A 14764-nucleotide genomic window follows, 5' to 3' on the forward strand; every position below is an offset into this window, starting at 1 on the left:
TGGCTGCTGATGAAGAGAACACGTGATCCTGGTCTTCATTGTTTACAGACAATGGGATATCTATCTATTAACCATAGTCTAGACTAACGGCTAAACCCCCCATGAGTAAGAGGAGGCCTGAGTGGCCAAACAGACATCATAAAGCTGTAGTATGTTTTTCTTGAGAAGCTCACTTATGTAGAGCCAATCTTTTTTCTTCACTCAGGATTTTATGATTCTGTGTGTTTCTTTTAGTTCTCTAAACGTGCCTTTAACTCCTTTAGAGGAGTTAAAACCCACAAAGTCTCTCACATACATTATTTCTTTTGATCCTTATGACAACTTGGTGAGAGAGACCCAGCAGATTCAAATGACCTGTTTGAGATCACAAAGCAAGTTGAGTAACATACGGTTTTTGCTCTTGAGGATATTTATATTAATAAATGATTTGTTTTATGTACGTCTTTTTGTTCCTTTAAAACACTGTACTCTTCCTTGTTTGGGGGACGTTGCATGTGCTACTGCCTTTGCTTGAACTACTTGACTTCTCCCTTTGACTAGCTAAACTCCTACCCGTTTTTCAAATGTCAGCTTTGATTTCACTTCCTCTACGAGCATTCTGTGGTCCCCCAAGTCTAAGGGAGGATTTCTTCCTTTGCGCTCCCATAACAGCCTTAAAAATACATAAGTTGATTCCAGTGTCTGTCCCCTGATGAACACTCGTTAGGCATGTGCTGTGACCACCCCCCACCCACCTCTTACCACATGTGTATTTCTTACTTGCTGTTGTATCCCCTGTTGTATCCCCTGTTGTATCTACCTAGCTCTGGGATGGCACTCGGTAAACAGTGGTCAAATGAATAACCAATGCACGCTGTGTCTTCTGGTTGTAGCCCCTGGATCCTTGAGTTCAAGAACAAATGCCACAGAGGGCCCCAGGAGCATCCAGAGAATTTTAGATATTTCCAATTTCATTCTTCGTAATACCATCTGGTCTTGGTAACTAATGTGATTATTTGTTGTTTAATAAAACAAAATAAAATGAAACCAAAAATCCTTTTCCCCTTACTTTGCCTTTACCTCTCTGCTTCTCCCTTGGGGAACTGTTCCCTTTCCCACTTCCGATTCGTGTGCTGCAGGGAGGGCTGTCCACATCTTGGGACCAGGAGTAGGCCTCATAAACATATTCCATCCCCCGGGTTCTGCGACAAGCTCAGGGATGGGCACTCGGCTCGAGCTGGTAGCTCTGGGACTCCTGCTGAAACTCTTTTCCCCTTGAAGATTACAAGCAATAGAAACAAGCATGGAACAGCGGGATCTTCAGGGACTTGTGAAAAGACCAGTGAAGCCATGACAGATCAGCCAGATGCAAGAGATGGTGATAGAGTGAAGGCCTGATAAAGACATCGTTGAACACATGGATTCAACAGCTGAATCCTTGAATTTCTAAATGCGTGAACTGGTAGATTGACTCCCATTTTGGTTGCAACTGGTTTGAATTGCATTTTGGTCAGTCACTAATGACTGATAGAGTTCTGACTAATTTAGTGGAAAAGAAAATGCCATGGTATTTTTATTACTGACAGTAGTGCTTTTTGTTCCTTTGTGGCTTTGCCTTATGCTTTCACTTCTTCATATGTGTTTTGCATCCATGTAATTTGTCTTAGGTGTTTAAACGGGAACCAAGAAAACCAGCAGGCTTTTGATTTATTGTCCCCAATCCCAATGTCATGCTCTAGGATGTGTGCTGGATCATATTGGAGCTGAGCACACACCCAGGATTCTCCTAGGAGTGGTGATAGTTTTACACAGATTCGACCACTTTGCCTGTTGGTCTGAACCTTATATTGGTCTTCTGGGCTGAACTGTGGGAGCGTGAATGCACTGGGGCTGGGGGGGTGTTCTGTGATCTCAAAGCAACACAAAGCTTCTAAGCCTATAGAAGCAGGGCCTCAGAACTGAATCTGAATGAGCTTCATGTCCAGCAAAGGGCAAAGGCCTTCATATTCTCTTTGGAGACCACTTTCTGCCCCCTTCTGGGGCTGGAGAATCAAAAGGAGTTGCAGGCTATTTGGAGTTCATGGTTGGTCTCTAGGTGCTGCAGTCACTCCACTCATGGAATGGGTCTTGTGGATGGAAGGACAGAAGCATCTCTCTCTCCTAGAAGCCTTTGATGAAGGGCCGGTGAAGATCCCTATGGTGATTGTTTACCGTAGGCAATATACTCAATATACATCAAATGCTCTCTATTCCTGATTCATGGATGCAGATAAGTAATTAAAACAGGGAGGCACGGATTCAGTCCTAGCTCTTTGCCAAGACATATTCTTGGAAACTGGATCATTGCGCACATCACTACATAATGGACAATATTTTCCATTCAAAGTGTTATATCTGGGAGTTGTTTTCCTGAACAAGGCTGTAGCTTCAAATATATTAGAGATGACCTTTCATTGTCACCAAATTCAAGATACAAACTGCAAAATCTTAAAATAATGAGAGTAAGATCTAATTCCATTAAATTTAAAAAGCCTAAAATCACAAGTTTTAAATGAAATGTATATTCCTTAGTCATTGTTTGTATAAGTGCCCCAATTATATGTGAAATATTCATAAGTCACATAAAAATCTATTTGACTGTTATAATGTAAACAAAAAATGTGTTTTTTCTTAGCAATGTGTTAATTTTTGAGAGTATTCCTACTTAAGAATTAAATTAATTTTGCTTATCTTCTTAGAACTTTGAAGGGTTTTAGGAGGATGTTTTGGATGATTTAGATCTGTACACCACTGCCCACTCACCTTTGAACTGGCCTTTTCTTTTACATCTCCCTACAGTAAGGATGGATGTACTGGTCTTTCGGTAACTAACTGTGTTAGAAAAGTCTTGTTTATGATGATGGTAATCACAATGATGAAGGTGGTGCTACACTGCCTGAACCTGGTAAAGATATGGAGAAGCAAACTGCAAACTGTCACCTGCATATAACAAAATTACAATTAGCAAAAGACATAAAACTGCCCATTAAGTGAAATTTAGTTTTTCTGTGAACCATATATATGAGTAAGAAACAAGGTCTGCTTCCTCCCTTCATGAGGCTGAAGTAGCAAAGTTTAGGGCTCATTTCCATGTGGGACTTGACAGGGTTCTTTTGTTCTATGATGTCCTAATGATTAGATTAAGGTTTAAGCAGATGGGCAGGGAGAGAACCCAAAAGTCTTGAGCTAGGGCGTCGGTTCTGGTTGACCCTATCAGAGAGGCGTGCCCGGAGCTCAGGACACAAGGGCAATTGACAATGAGGCATTAGGAATTTTCTTTTGTGGGAGTTTATTGTATATGACTTCCCAAGGAATTGTCCACAGATCTAGGATTCTGAATCTCTAAGAAAACCATCTTCGTTCCGTCAGTATCTTATGTTGAGTCGTAATAGAACCGAAAGAGAAAAAAAGGTTTCTGCCTCACCCCCAGTTAACCTGAAAATCCAATTAAATATCCTCTTCCAAACACTCCAGGTCATTGAAGTTTAACTATGCACATCCTTGCAAAGGCCAGGCTAGATGAAACTGACATTTTGAGAGGTGTATTTTGCATTAAAATAGAAATTGAAATAAGAATGTTTTTTTCCTTGCTTGTTTTGATAGCATTTTACTGATAGCAAGTTTGGGGCAAGTATCTAGCTTTTGGCTTATTGTCAGTGAACATTTCCCCCCAACTCTTCCCTGTTGCTTAGTTCATAAATGATGCTTAACAAAATTACGTTTTTGCTTTGCTATTTTATTGCTGCTTTCTCTTGCTTTCCTAGAAGATCTTTGGATATGTAAGGGTGGCAGGCACCAAGATCAGTGTTGACTACTGCAATGGAAGGGTTTTCTTTCACTTTATCCTAGAACTAATGAGCACACCAAACAGCTGTGCCGATGAACCCATTCTACTTAGTGACACACTCTTACCGATGAGCAGTTGGCAGATGGTCTGTCTTGCAGAGGATGGCTAAGGCCTGGGAAAAATGCTGGGAGAGTGGGTCCTACTTACTTGAAGCCAGGTCCCTCCATTTTTTCTTGTGGTATTTAGCATCTTGCCCCACAATTTCTTCCCCTGTCCCCCACTCTAATTAGGTGGGCAGCCTGTCTGCCATTTATAGATTTCCATTTGGTTCTACTTCTCTTTCAATTCCAACATTTTTTATTCCTGGCACTGGCAACTTTGCCCAAACTACTCTTAGGTGAATGTCTGGGGGTGTTATTCCATAAGAAGTCTACAGCTTGATTCAATCTCCTGATAAAATTGCAACCGGAAAGCAGCAAAGTGAATAAAAGGAGACAAGAGGTGCTAACAGAGTGACAAAGGCAATCTTGTCACACTAGTGTTATTCAAACCAATGTTCGCCTGGATGCAGAGCACATGCCCGTTCTGAGATGTGGGTGGTGCCGTTTTGTCTTTGATTTTTATTACCATGCCCTGAATGAAATTACCTGTTTTATATCTTATGTTTCTTTTGGAACATGTTAAGTTATGTCTAGTCCTTGGATTGTAAGGGCCCTATCTGTGAGTGACAAGAAATCCAGGTATTGTTTTGTTATTCTTGTTAATTTGTCTTAAAATGTTCTCTAAGGAAATGAAGGGAAGCCCCCATTTGCTTCTAAGAAAAAAAATAGTTCCTTTTCCCAAACTGGGAAACTAAGAGCCTTAGAAAGAGGTGTGGGCATGTCTATGTGTATTCAGTTAGCTCTGAATTTTGTCCTTGAGCTGCTTGGTATTCTCCATTTCAAGTTTTTTCGTGGGCATTAATTATCAGCCATTGTTTTCGAAGCTGTGGATAGTTTACCCACCCCTACGAGAAACTTTCTTTTATTTCTTTCTAGCTTTATGGAGGTATAACTGACAAATCAAGTCATATATATTTAAGGTATACAATGTGATATTTTGATACGCATATATACTGTGAAATGATTACCACAATCAAGGTAATTAGCATGTCCATCACCTCCCATAGATATCTTCTTTTATTTATTTATTTATTTTTTGGTTGTGAGGACACTGATCTACTCTCTTAGGAAATTTCAAGTATCCAATACTACATCATTAACTCTAACCACCATACTATATATTAGGTTCCCAGAACTTAACCATCTTATAACTACAGGTTGTACACTTTGACCAATATCTCCCACTTTCCCCCTTCCCTAACCCCTGCACCATTCTAACCCCAAGTTCTAGGAGTTCAACAGTTTTGTTGCACATGTAAGTGAGAATATATTTGTCATTCTGTGTTTGACCTATTTCACTTAGCATCATGTCCTCCAGGTTCATTCATGTTTTCACAAATAGCAGGCTTTCCTTTCATTTTATGGTTGAATAATATTTCATTGTATGTATATCTATGTATCTATCAATATCTAATCCATCTATATCACATTTTCTTTACCCAGTCATCCATCAACAGAACGTAGATTGTTTCAGTATCTTGGCTATTGTGAATAATGCTGCATTGAACATGAGAGTGCAGCTACCTCTTCAAGATATTGATTTTATTTCCTTAGTACATATACCCAGAATGGGGGTGCTGAATCAAGAGAGGCTTTCTTCTGTGGGATTGTTTTTGATTGTCTCAAAAACAATTTATGGTGTTTTGGCACCATAAATTCTGTCTACTTGCAGGTAAGGTAGCAAGCCCTAAGGGTGATTATCAGGATTTTCTTTTTTTTTTTTTTTTTTTTTTAATTTTAATAAACATATAATGTATTTTTATCCCCAGGGGTACAGGTCTGTGAATCGTCTGGTTTACACATTTCACAGCACTCATCATAGCACATACCCTCCCCAATGTCCATTTCCCCACCACCCTCTCCCATCCCCCTTCCCCCCCGCAACCCTCAGTCTGTTTCTTGAGATTGAGTCTTTTATGGTTTGTCTCCCTCCCAATCCCATCTTTTCATTTTTTCTTTTCCTACCTCCCCCCAAACCCCCCCACCTTGCATCTCCACTTCCTCATATCAAAGAGATCATATGATAGTTATATTTCTCCGATTGACTTATTTCGCTAAGCATGATACCCTCTAGTTCCATCCACGTCGTCGCAAATGGCAAGATTTCATGTCTTTTGATGGCTGCATAGTATTCCATTGTGTATATATACCACATCTTCTTTATCCATTCATCTGTTGATGGACATCTAGGCGCTTTCCACAGTTTGGCTATTGTGGACATTGCTGCTATAAACATTCGGGTGCACGTGCCCCTTCGGAGCACCACGTTTGTATCTTTAGGATATATACCCAGGAGTGCAATTGCTGGGTCGTAGGGTAGCTCTATTTTCAGTTTTTTGAGGAACCTCCACACTGTTTTCCAGAGTGGTTGCACCAGCTTGCATTCCCACCAACAGTGTAGGAGGGTTCCCCTCTCTCCGCATCCTCGCCAGCATCTGTCATTTCTTGACTTGTTAATTTTAGCCATTCTGACTGGTGTGAGGTGGTATCTCATTGTGGTTTTGATTTGTATTTCCCTGATGCCGAGTGATGTGGAGCATTTTTTCATGTGTCTGTTGGCCATCTGGATGTCTTCCTTGCAGAAATGTCTGTTCATGTCCTCTGCCCATTTCTTGACTGGATTATTTGTTCTTTGGGTATTGAGTTTGATAAGCTCTTTATAGATTCTGGATACGAGCCCTTTATCTGATATGTCGTTTGCAAATATCTTCTCCCATTCTGTCAGTTGTCTTTTGGTTTTGTTAACTGTTTCCTTTGCTGTGCAAAAGCTTTTGATCTTGATGAAATCCCAATAGTTCATTTTTGCCCTTGCTTCTGTCGCCTTTGGCGATGTTCCTAGGAAGAAGTTGCTGCGGTGGAGGTCAAAGAGGTTGCTGCCTGCATTCTCCTCAAGGATTTTGATAGATTCCTTTCGCACATTGAGGTCCTTCATCCACTTTGAGTCTATTTTCGTGTGTGGTGTAAGGAAATAGTCCAATTTCATTTTTCTGCATGTGGCTGTCCAATTTTCCCAGCACCATTTGTTGAAGAGGCTGTCTTTTTTCCATTGGATATTCTTTCCTGCTTTGTCGAAGATTAGTTGACCATAGAGTTGAGGGTCTATTTCTGGGCTCTCTATTCTGTTCCATTGGTCTATATGTCTGTTTTTGTGCCAGTACCATACTGTCTTGATGATGACAGCTTTGTAATAGAGCTTGAAGTCTGGAATTGTGATACCACCGACTTTGGCTTTCTTTTTCAATATTCCTTTGGCTATTCGAGGTCTTTTCTGGTTCCATATAAATTTTAGGATTATTTGTTCTATTTCTTTAAAAAAAATAGATGGGATTTTGATAGGGATTGCATTAAATGTGTAGATTGCTTTAGGTAAAATAGACATTTTCACAATATTTGTTCTTCCAATCCATGAGCATGGAATATTTTTCCATTTCTTTGTGTCTTCCTCAATTTCTTTCATGAGTACTTTATAGTTTTCTGAGTATAGATTCTTTGCCTCTTTGGTTAGATTTATTCCTAGGTATCTTATGGTTTTGGGTACGATGGTAAATGGGACTGACTCCTCAATTTCTCTTTCTTCTGTCTTGTTGTTAGTGTAAAGAAATGCGACTGATTTCTGTGCATTGACTTTATATCCTGACACTTTACTGAATTCCTGTATAAGTTCTAGCAGTTTTGGAGTGGAGCCTTTTGGGTTTTCCACATATAGTATCATATCATCTGCAAAGAGTGATAGTTTGACTTCTTCTTTGCCGATTTGGATGCCTTTAATTTCTTTTTGTTGTCTGATTGCTGAGGCTAGGACTTCTAGGACTATATTGAACAGCAGTGGTGATAACGGACATCCCTGCCGTGTTCCTGACCTTAGCGGAAAAGCTTTCAGTTTTTCTCCATTGAGAATGATATTTGCGGTGGTTTTTTCATAGATGGCTTTGATAATGTTGAGGTATGTGCCTTCTATCCCTACACTTTGAAGAGTTTTAATCAGGAAGGGATGCTGCACTTTGTCAAACGCTTTTTCAGCATCTATTGAGAGTATCATATGGTTCTTACTCTTTCTTTTATTAATGTATTGTATCACATTGATGGATTTGCGGATGTTGAACCAACCTTGCAGCCCTGGAATAAATCCCACTTGGTCGTGGTGAATAATCCTTTTAATGTACTGTTGGATCCTATTGGCCAGTATTTTGGTGAGAATTTTCGCATCTGTGTTCATCAAGGATATTGGTCTGTAATTCTCTTTTTTGGTGGGATCCTTGTCTGGTTTTGGGATCAAGGTGATGCTGGCCTCATAGAATGAGTTTGGAAGTTTTCCTTCCATTTCTATTTTTTGGAACAGTTTCAGGAGAATAGGAATTAATTCTTCTTTAAATGTTTGGTAGAATTCCCCTGGGAAGCCGTCTGGTCCTGGACTTTTGTTTGTTTGGAGATTTTTGATGACTGTTTCAATCTCCTTACTGGTTATGGGTCTGTTCAGGTTATCTATTTCTTCCTGGTTCAGTTGTGGTAGTTTATACATCTCTAGAAATGTATCCATTTCTTCCAGGTTGTCAAATTTGTTGCCATAGAGTTGCTCGTAGTATGTTCTTATAATTGTTTGTATTTCTTTGGTGTTGGTTGTGATCTCTCCTCTTTCATTCATGATTTTATTTATTTGCGTCCTTTCTCTTTTCTTTTTGATAAGTCTGGCCAGGGGCTTATCAATCTTATTAATTCTTTCAAAGAACCAGCTCCTAGTTTTGTTGATTTGTTCTATTGTTTTTTTAGTTTCTATTTCATTGATTTCTGCTCTGATCTTTATGATTTCTCTTCTCCTGCTGGGTTTGGGCTTTCTTTGTTGTTCTCTCTCCAGCTCCTTTAGGTGTAGGGTTAGGTTGTGTATTTGAGACCTTTCTTGTTTCTTGAGAAAGGCTTGCACTGCTATATATTTTCCTCTCAGGACTGCCTTTGTTGTGTCCCACAGATTTTGAACTGTTGTGTTTTCATTATCATTTGTTTCCATGAATTTTTTCAATTCTTCTTTAATTTCCTGGTTGACCCATTCATTTTTTAGAAGGATGCTGTTTAGTCTCCATGTATTTGCGTTCTTTCCAAATTTCCTCTTGTGATTGAGTTCGAGCTTCAGAGCATTGTGGTCTGAAAATATGCAGGGAATGATCTCGATCTTTTGGTACTGATTGAGACCTGATTTATGACCCAGGATGTGGTCTATTCTGGAGAATGTTGCATGTGCACTAGAGAAGAATGTATATTCTGTTGCTTTGGGATGGAATGTTCTGAATATATCTGTGATGTCCATTTGGTCCAGTGTGTCATTTAAGGCCTTTATTTCCTTGTTGATCTTTTGCTTAGATGATCTGTCCATTTCAGTGAGGGGAGTGTTAAAGTCCCCTGCTATTATTGTATTACTGTCGATGTATTTCTTTGATTTTGTTATTAATTGGTTTATATAGTTGGCTGCTCCCATGTTAGGGGCATAGATATTTAAGATTGTTAGATCTTCTTGTTGGACAGACCCTTTGAGTATGATATAGTGTCCTTCCTCATCTCTTATTATAGTCTTTGGCTTAAAATCTAATTGATCTGATATAAGGATTGCCACCCCAGCTTTCTTCTGATGTCCATTAGCATGGTACATTGTTTTCCACCCCCTCACTTTAAATCTGGAGGTGTCTTCGGGTCTAAAATGAGTTTCTTGTAGGCAGCATATGGATGGGTTTTGTTTTTTTATCCATTCTGATACCCTGTGTCTTTTGATTGGGGCATTTAGCCCATTAACATTCAGGGTAACTATTGAGAGATATGAATTGAGTGCCATTGTATTGCCTGTAAGATGATTGTTACTGTATATTGTTTCTGTTTCTTTCTGATCTACTACTTTTAGGGTCTCTCTTTGCTTAGAGGACCCCTTTCAATATTTCCTGTAGAGCTGGTTTGGTGTTTGCAAATTCTTTCAGCTTTTGTTTGTCCTGGAAGCTCTTTATCTCTCCTTCTATTTTCAATGATAGCCTAGCCGGATATAGTATTCTTGGCTGCATGTTTTTCTCGTTTAGTGCTCTGAATATATCATGCCAGTTCTTTCTGGCCTGCCAGGTCTCTGTGGATAGGTCCGCTGCCAATCTAATGTTTTTACCCTTGTATGTTACAGACTTCTTTTCCCGGGCTGCTTTCAGGATTTTCTCTTTGTCGCTAAGACTTGTAAATTTTACTATCAGGTGACGAGGTGTGGACCTATTTTTATTGATTTTGAGGGGCGTTCTTAGCATCTCCTGGATTTTGATGTTTGTTCCCTTTGCCATATTAGGGAAATTCTCTCCAATAATTGTCTCCAATATACCTTCTGCTCCCCTCTCTCTTTCTTCTTCTTCTGGAATCCCAATTATTCTAATGTTGTGTCGTCTTATGGTGTCACTTATCTCTCGAATCCTCTCCTCGTGTTCCAGTAGTTGTTTGTCTCTCTTTTGCTCAGCTTCTTTATTCTCTGTCATTTGGTCTTCTATGTCACTAATTCTTTCTTCTGCCTCATTTATCCTGGCAGTGAGAGCTTCCATTTTTGATTGCACCTCATGAATAGCTTTTTTGATTTCAACTTGGTTAGATTTTAGTTCTTTTATTTCTCCAGAAAGGGCTTTTATCTCTCCGGAGAGGGTTTCTCTAATATCTTCTATGCCTTTTTCGAGCCTGGCTAGAACCTTGAGAATTGTCATTCTGAACTCTAGATCTGTCATGCTACCTATGTCTGTATTGATTAGGTCTCCAGCCTTCGGTACGGCCTCTTGTTCTTTTTTTTGAGGTGAGTTTTTCCGCCTTGTCATTTTGTCCAGGTAGGATTTGCTTTCTCCTGCTGTGGAATTCCGCTGTTCTTGGTGACTGAAGTTGGTTTTGGATGGTTTCTTGTTGATCTTCTGGGGGAGGGGCCTGTTGTAGTGATTCTCAAGTGTCTTTGCCGCAGGCGGAATTGCACCGCCCTTGCCAGGGGCCGGGCTAAGTAATCCGCTCGGGTTCGCTTTCGGGAGCTTTTGTTCCCTGAGCGCTTTCCGTAGAGTTCCGGAGGACGGGAATGAAGATGGCGGCCTCCCAATCTCTCGGCCCGGAGGAGCCGAGAGCTTGGGGTTCCGCTCCTCAGTGCGCTCTCAGAGCAAAGCGCCCAATAGCCCCGCCTCCCTGGCTTGCGGTCGCGCCTCGAGGAAAGCAGTCAATTGTTGGAGCTGGAGAAAAGCGCCGGGTCGCTTTTGTCTCCGCGGCCTGCGGCCGCGCTCCGAGCCCACCCAGCCTGCGACCGGCACAAGGTAACCCCGGGCTTAGAGCTCACTCCTCGGCTTTGTCGCTATAGCCGGCTTCCCCGCTCTAATACCTGCGAGCTCTGCGGCACTCAGACACCCCCAGTCCTTCTGTGACCCCGCGGGTCCTGGGGTTATGCTGACCCCGCCTGGGTTTCCCCCCAGTTTAGCCTCTGGAGCGATGTCTCCCAGTGGAGCCGACTTTTAAAAGTCCAGGTTTTTTGCTCCGTCGCTCCGCCGCTTGCCTGGTGCCGGCCCCTCCCCCCGGGGTCTATCTTCCCGTCGCTTTGGATTCACTTCTCCGCAGGTCCTACCTTTCAGAAAGTGATCGATTTTCTGTTTCTGGGATTGTTGCTCTTCTTCTCTTCGATTTCCCGTTGGATTTATAGGTGTTCACAATGGTTAGATAAGCTATCTAGCTGATCTCCTGCTACCCGATGTCGTCTCAGCCTGCTACTTCTCCGCCATCTTGACTCCTCCCCTCCCCTATCAGGATTTTCTTATACCCCATGGACACTTGGGAATACTGACACACAGGCAACTGAGGGTTCCTTACAGTTTCAATATTATCCAAGAATGTGTGAGTTCCTTCTTCAACAACGTCCCTTTCAGGTGAAGGAGATCTTCAAAGGATAGGAAGGATGATAGGAAACCCACAACTTTAGCGAGGCATTATTTGGGATTTCTATAACTGTGGAGATCATCTTTCCACCCCCAGTAGCTCCCACAGATCCTCCCTCCTAGAAAAGGGCCCATCAAATCCTTCCTCAAATGACAGATCTTCAGTGTTATCTTCTCTAAGTCATCCTTTCTTGGGCTAAACGTCTCTAGGGTGTTAACTGCTGTCCAGACGTGTAACCATCTTGACCACTCTTGTCTGTGGAAACTCTGGCTAGTCAGTGTCTATATTAGAAACCAGAACGAAGAACTGACAGTGCTGAGGTGAACAGAATTCTAGTTTCCACACTGAAGGTGGTGTGGCATCCTGGATATGGTCTGACCAAGTATAGAACAGGTGAAGGTTCAGGAATCTTCTTCTGGAATGTTCTTACGTTCTTATTTATAGGATAAACATCTGCCTCTGAATACCGAAGTAATCCAGGCTCATAGGCAGTGCCTGTTCTGCTAAGATATCCAAAGTACCACTTAAAATCAAATTTATTCAAAATCCGAACCATGATCTCTAACCAGACAGCACATTTGGCTCCTCCTCTTGACTTTGCTATTTCTGAGAGTGAGACCCAGGTCCTTCTATGCATCTTTGAGTCTCCTTTTTTCTCCCTCACCTCCTTCCTGGTAGTTATCATTTCCCCTCCATGGGCCATCATGTGTCTCCTGGGCTTTGTTCCTCTCCCAAGTCAGATCTGCCTTTTGGCTGATACTAGAAGTATGCAAAACGTAGGGCATTCCTATAATACTTTACACAATCAGACCCTCTTTGAAGGTCACGCTGAGGAGGGGCTTCTGCATAATGGCCTCTTTGGCAGTGCTTATGTGCATTTTCCTGAGACATACACACAAGAGGGAAAAAGCACACGTGACGAGAAGAAAGTGGAAAATGAACTTATCATCTTCTCAACGAGCCTAGTGTCGAAAGGGCCACAGGATGGACACATCCTCAGGCTGAGTCATCACCTACAAATAGTTAAAACAAAAGTTCCTCCAGCCACGGCTGCACCCAGAGGAGTGGGGCAAAGGTTCTGATTGAGAACTTTGATTTCCCACAGATTGTTTGAGCCCTAAATGAAATTTGGAAAGGTTCCCTGACATCAAAGGCTGTTCCTTTTGGCTAATCGATTGAGTATGTTGTGCCTGTCCTCCCCTGAGTCCCCCCACGACTGGGAACATATGTCAAACTCTCCCTTTGCCAGTAATTTGGAGGCTCATGATAATAAAACATCCTTTTCCTATGTAAAAGAAAGGGTGGTCCTGGGGAATGTTAAAGCAGCAGAAAATAGCAATGATTTACTCCTCCCTGAAAAAATATACAAAGTGTGATCAATCCCTATATGAACATCATCTACATAATTTGAAAATGAGACATTGAAGGGAATAGGCCCAAACTCACGATCCTGTTCACATTTACATCTGGAACAGCTGCCAGAGCCTCTCGGAGTTGATTTTGTTCAGTTCTGTGGGGCCGACTTGAAATCCAGGCAGAAAATGAAAGTGAGCAAATTTACCTCTGGCATTCAAAGAAATGCTTTTGGTCAAAGTGAGTATTTCTGACCATGACTCATTTTCAAAAGAAGCATTGAATTCGCTTTGTCATCTTTGCCTGGATCGGGCTCAATCGGCCCTTTTATGATTTTTAAAATATCCTCTATAGCCAGGATGGCATTTATTAGGGCGTCAGCTATTCAATATTGCATTTCAATATATAAAAGTCACTGTTCAATTGAATATTGAGCTTTCTAAGGAAGTAAACCTACAGAAAAGAAATTTGCAAGAATCTGAAAATAAATGAGTTTGAGGAAGATCAAACTGCCCTTTTGGCTGTTTCAAAGATCAAAAGATCTCTTTTATAGAAATCAGGAGCAGTGTGAATAGCCTCTTTCCTCTACCGCAAAGCCCCGTTTTTTTACTCTCATTGATAGCTTGGGACTGCACCATAATGGTATGAAAGGCCCCAGGGAGGAGGGAAGATGGTTTCATTCCCGAAAAGCACCCAGGACTTTTGCGTCTGAAATAGCAGGTTTTTCATTTAATTTAGTCTTGAGCCCAGTAGAGTGAGAAAATGAAAATCTGTCCTCAACTCCTTCAGGAGGAGGGGTGGCCTTGAAGGGCTTGAGAGGGTCTCCTGGTAATTGTTTTTAAAGCCTGTCTGGTATTTTTGTCTCCGCCTCTCACGGAAGCTGGATTACATGGAAGAAGACTTTGGGTTCCTACTGCCCTAAATTCTGCATAACCTTAGGGAGTTACCTAATCTTTCTATGTCTCTGTTGCTTCCTGTATAAAGTGGAGGTAATAATATGTATCCCCTTGGTTTATGCTCCCTCTGACCTCAGGGCCTTTGCTTGTGCTGTTCCCTGACTAAATTGTGCTCAGTCCCTAAAATTCAGCTGGAATGGCTTTTCTTCTGGAAAGTATCCCATGAACCCCAAGACTTAGTTATGCCAACTCCCCTTCCCACACCAGGCAGTGTTCTATGGTTTTTCTTTGTAATACTGACCTCGACTGTAATCTAGAAATTTCCATGTGAGTACTGGTGTCACACAGGATTGGGAAATAGAATTTATTCACCAGTATCTACAATAGCAACAAAAACACAAGTAAAGTGTTTGTTGAGTGAATGAAATGAATGGAGGAATGTCCGACACACAGAAAATGATTAAGAAATGGCAATCCCTATTTTCTCCTGTACCATGGGCTCCACAAGTGTCAGGGTAGTGCCTCCACAGACTGGCTGCTCCAAAAAGCTCTGTGGCTTTGCAGACAAACGTCATCAATCATCTCTCCACTCAACTGCCTGTTCTTCACCTGTCTTTGTCTTCTCTGAGACTAATGTGCTTGACTTT

The sequence above is a fragment of the Martes martes genome (genome assembly GCF_963455335.1).
Source record: "Martes martes genome assembly, chromosome: 14".
In the NCBI taxonomy this organism is placed as follows: domain Eukaryota; kingdom Metazoa; phylum Chordata; class Mammalia; order Carnivora; family Mustelidae; genus Martes; species Martes martes.